Raw genomic sequence first — 5,526 nt, forward strand, 5'->3', positions numbered from 1 at the left:
TGATGTAATGAAATGATGAGGAAAAAGAAGAATTCTATGGATTTTTATTAAAGAAGCAAGCATCTTGTCATATTAAATATATATCAGTGTCATTCTCATAAATACATGTAATATAAAATATATGATCAAAATATTAAATTGTATATAAAATAGTGTACTTCAAATACAATGGCATTATACACTATTGATACTCGTGTATTAAATAAGCACTGAATCATGTAAAATATCTATTAGAAATGTTCACTTTAAATTCTAACATTTAGATAATGGAAGATGTGGTGTGAGTGACAATGAGACATGATCTCTCCATCCATATAACATTTATAAAAGTTCGCCGTGATATAGCCTTCTAGTGCTAATGCGGCGTAAAGCAACAATCATTTATAAAAGTTCGCCGTGATATAGCCTTTTAGTGCTAATGCGGCGTAAAGCAACAATCATTTATAAAAGTTCGCCGTGAGATAGTCTTTTAGTGCTAATGCGGCGTAAAGCAACAATCATTTATAAAAGTAAACCAGTATAGGTCAATGTACGGCCTTCAATACGGAGCCTTGGCTCACACCATTTTTAGTATACACACAATAATTGAACTACAAATATGCAATTGTGAATTTCTAGAAAAATATGGAAATAAATGCAGAAGAATGTATTCCTTATTGCCCTTAACCAGAAATATTTATCATACACGGAGTTTACCAGCTCTTTAGTACTCTAAATGTATGCACATTGGAAATTGTTTTCAAAACGAAGGATTATCATAAGATATACTGGATTGGTCCTAGACCCGATTGATTCTAACGTATCAATTGAATAAACAAACGACAACTAGTGTACATAGAATTAGAAAAATTTTACTATTATGATTGTCTCAAAAGTCATACTATAAGATATGATGCTGCAACTGCACAATCAACTGCGTGGTGTCATGTTATCCTTTGGTCTCTTGTGCAAGTTTCACAAAGATATCTCAGGAGTAAGACATGTCCTAGAATGATTTTAAAGTTTAATCTAGTCCTTAGTGGGTTTCACAAAGTGGTCCTAAATTTTGACATTTTCTAAAGTTGGTCACAAAGTAAGGACTACACAAGCAGTTTCTAATGATGGTCTTGGGATAGTCACAAGTTTGTTTGTATAAATTACACTCTTTTTTTAGTAGTTTTGCAAATTATCTTATCATCATCATTTTATCAACAAAATAATGAAAAAAAATGATCGTAAAAATTTACACCAATAAATTAGCTTTATATCTCTTTTTTCTCAAGTATTGTTATATTTAAGTGTTTGTTTAATTTCAGAAAGATAGTCTTTTTTTCTCATTTTTATTTTTTTCAACACAATTTTGCTAGTATCAAAGGTTCTATTTAACAATTTTTGTCCTTTTAGAAAAAAAGTTATTCCATTTTTACTACAACACAATTTTCCAAATACTTACAAAGGGTATTTTTAATGCTTAAATATACTGACTGTATTTATTTTTTTATTAATTCACAATTGCTCTAACAACACGTATTGTATTTTGTTTGTGGGCATAGATTGAATATGTTTTTATCAAATGTTGGCATAGGTTGAAGACACCCTTCCTCGAATACCAACATTTTATATGCTACCTATTCCTTGAACGCCAACAAAAATATTTCAATAGATGTTTGTATAGGAACAATAGGTGTTTTTATAACTATTTAAATGATTTTATAAGTATTTAAATGTTAAAAAAAATGAGAACATGATAAAATTGCAACATTTTATCACTTTTTGATAAGGAAAAATAGAAGATTTTGGGGTTAGAGCTATTATAAATTTTAAAGAAATAAAGAAAATGTAAAAACTAAATTTAATCCTGGTATCTATGATCAGTTTTTTTTAAACTTTTTTAAATTTTATTTTGAAAATAAATGTTTTGGAATGGAAATGTTTATTAACATAAGACACATTAGAAATATTAAAGAAAATCTAGCTAAATACAATAATTTCAAATTAATAAAAGGATTTTAAAGATTTATTTAATTCCATATCATTTTAAATATTTTATTAGTTGATATGAACTATATGAACTTTTCAATTGAACAATTAATTAAACTTGTGATGGACTTAAATGTGAAAATTGCATGTAGGAATTATTCAACAATTGTTATCAGATCACATATGTAGTGCTTTTTTCCACAACTATAATTTTGTTTACAAAAATCCATAACATAGGGTAGCAAGAATTCCGATGAGTTGTCAACACAACTTACACCTGAACAATATATGAATAGGTATAGGGGGAGGGTTGAGATCTCATAAACATGTTTAACCCCGCTGCATTTTTGCGCCTGTCCCAAGTCAGGAGCCTCTGGCCTTTGCTAGTCTCGTATTATTTTTAATTTAGTTTCTTGTGTACAGTTTAGTATGGCGTTCATTATCACTGAACTAGTATATATTTGTTTAGGGGCCAGCTGAAGGACGCCTCCGGGTGTGGGAATTTCTCACTGCATTGAAGACCTATTGGTGACCTTCTGCGGTTGTCTGTTCTATGGTCGGGTTGTTGTCTCTTTGACACATTCCCCATTTCCATTCTCAATTTTATAAAAAAAAAAAGGGTAATATTATAACCAAGAAAAATATGATTAACAACTGGACAGAATAAAATATTGTAATTGAAAACGAGAAATAAAGTTTCAAGAAATTCCATCAAATAACATGAATAATATTGGAGGATATATTACAGCACACACAACTATAGAAATATTGAAAAAAGAGTCTTTCAAAGTTTTATTTTAAGAGAAGATCATCTTGGTTCAAGCAGTAACAGCAAAACATAATGATGCTCATTTGATTAAGCAACCTGAAATTTACCTATATCTGTGGGCTAAGTACCAATCAGGACAGATAACAAGAGCAAAATTTATTCACTCATTGATCTTCAAATATCAAGCTAAATTTGACCTGTAATTGTGATGACAGTACTTGATTTTATTTCGTAAGAATGTTTACTTTTAGCTGTACACACACTTTTAAACACATATCAACAATGTGCTATGAAATGAATTTTAAACTGTTAAAGTCCGGATAAATGAGGAGGGTAGTCATAGATATATATATAAAACAAAAGTGCAAATGTCCTATGTAAAAAGCGCAAATGTCCATTTATAAAAAGCGCAAATGTCCTATGTTTTGAAGCGCAAGTGTCCACAAAAAAAAGCGCAAATGTCCTATGAAAAAGCGCAAACGTCCCGTGCCGGTTTAATTAATATGACTGTTTTGATAAGCATGCACTTTTGTTGTGATAACTACTTGCACCTATTCCTCGAATGCCAACATAATTTTTTCAGGTAAATTGTCGGTAGATGAAAGGATGTTGGCATTCAAGGAATAAACCAACTAACTGCCTTGTATATTATGTAACTAGATATCAAAGGTACCAGGATTATAATTTAATACGCCAGACGCGCGTTTCGTCTACATAGGACTCATCAGTGACACTCAGATCAAAATAGATATAAAGCAAATATACCATTTCATCATTGGTTTGGGTATCGATTGAAAGGTTTGGTGTAACAGTGTAATACCAAACTATGCCAAAAGAGAGGAAAATGGTTGATAACTTAAATTATAAATCATACAAGACAAACAAAAGCCAGAGGCTCCTGACTTGGGAAGGCATTAACATTGCGGCGGGGTTAAACATGTTTTTTGAGATCTCAACCCTCCCCTATACCTCTAGCCACTGTAGAAAAAACACACAACAATACGCACAGTAAATCTCAGTTTAAGAGAGAGAAGTCCGAGTCCGATGTCAGAAAAGGTAACAACAGAAACTTAACAGAATGACAATAATACATAAATTAACAAAGGACTACTAGTAGTTACTGACATACTAGCTCCAGACATCTGTTACCGGGGAAATGGGTGACTTGTAAGGCTGTGCAACAAGAGCTTTAAGAGCCGGACTGAATGACCTCTTAGATGTCACTGAAACTGTGTGATGCACATGACCACACAACGAACGATTGCTCTGAATAGCAATGAGAACGCTGCATGGGACTGAAACACTGGTGAAAACTATATCTACTGAGGCTATTGAACTAGCGATTAATAAACCAATAATTCAGCACGCCTATTGCAATACTAATACGTTTATTACAGATGGACTGTAAAGTCCTGAGTCAAAATCTTGCTTATCAAAATTATAAGCAAGTATTTATACACAATTGAATTGACAAGTATAGACATAACAAATAACAATTAAATTGAGTAATAATGTTCATTGACGAAGATTAAACTACTTTTAGAACTTGAAGAATAAAGTTAATTTACTAATCTGATTATATTTAAAAAAAAATGTAATTATAAATAAAGGTAAATTAAATAACAGAGTATAACATGTCACACAATGTCCAAACTGAAAATTAAATGCATATATGAAAGCATGTCGATTGTAAGTCATTGATACGAAACATAAATAGAAACGAAAGTAAAAAGTAAAATGAATTATAAAATACAGAGAATTAAAGTATAAAACATCAAAATTGAGCCAAAATATTGAATGAAGCTGCTATTTCCGTGGTCACACCTCAATTAAACTGTTGAATATCATAATAATGTCTTCATATTGATTAAGCAAAATCCCTCCTGTTAGGGTTTAGTATTTTTACATCATAAAATATATGAGAAGAACATAACCCGTGACATGCCAACAACTGGTTTTATAATAGATGTTTTTAATTCCAATGCAGACCCTATAAGTGAATCAATATTAAAGCCAAAATATGCAATCTTTAATGACCTGACAATAGTATCGTAACTATATCCCTTTCTAATAAGTCTGTTTAAAGGTGATCTTTTCTGATAGTTTTCCCGACCTATTCACATATTTTAAAGCTTTAAAAAATACCGATCCAAGTCGCACGTCCTATTACCTTGTATGTAGTGGACACCGAGGCACGAGTTTCCTATTCAGTATAAACTTTTTCTGTGATCTTAAAGGCACCTTACCTGGCTCAAAAGGCCCATTGAGCTTTCTCATCAATTGACATCCGTCTTCCTGCGTCGTCAGCCCTACTTTTTCAATTATCTTCTCAGAAACAGCTTGGCAGGTCAAATTTTTCAAGAACTTACAACATGCACTTCATAGGCGGATCCATTTAGGCCCCCGGGGGCTTTTGTGGAGAAAATTTGGTTGATTATATAGGGAATCACTGAGGCATGACTCAAGGTTTCCCTGCCAACCAACATGATGGCCTACCTGGCTAAAAGTAGAACATAGGGGTCTTGTTTTGTCTATTATTTTGAAAACCATTATAGATGGAGAAATCTGAGAGGAGCAGCTCAAAAATTGTTCAATATGTTGATCTCTTCTTAAATGAAAAAAAAGACAGTTTACATTAGGGCAACCATTTAATTTTAAAGGAGTAGAGGGGGTTGCTAGGATGTAAAATAATGTCCTGCCTCATATTTTTTATTTGTATAGGGAACAACTCTATATAAATATATATAAAACTTTAAAAAAAAAAAAAAAAAAAAAGGGGGAAGCTAGGTGTTATGTTA

This window comes from Mytilus trossulus, chromosome 13, assembly GCF_036588685.1.
Source record: "Mytilus trossulus isolate FHL-02 chromosome 13, PNRI_Mtr1.1.1.hap1, whole genome shotgun sequence".
In the NCBI taxonomy this organism is placed as follows: Eukaryota; Metazoa; Mollusca; class Bivalvia; order Mytilida; family Mytilidae; genus Mytilus; species Mytilus trossulus.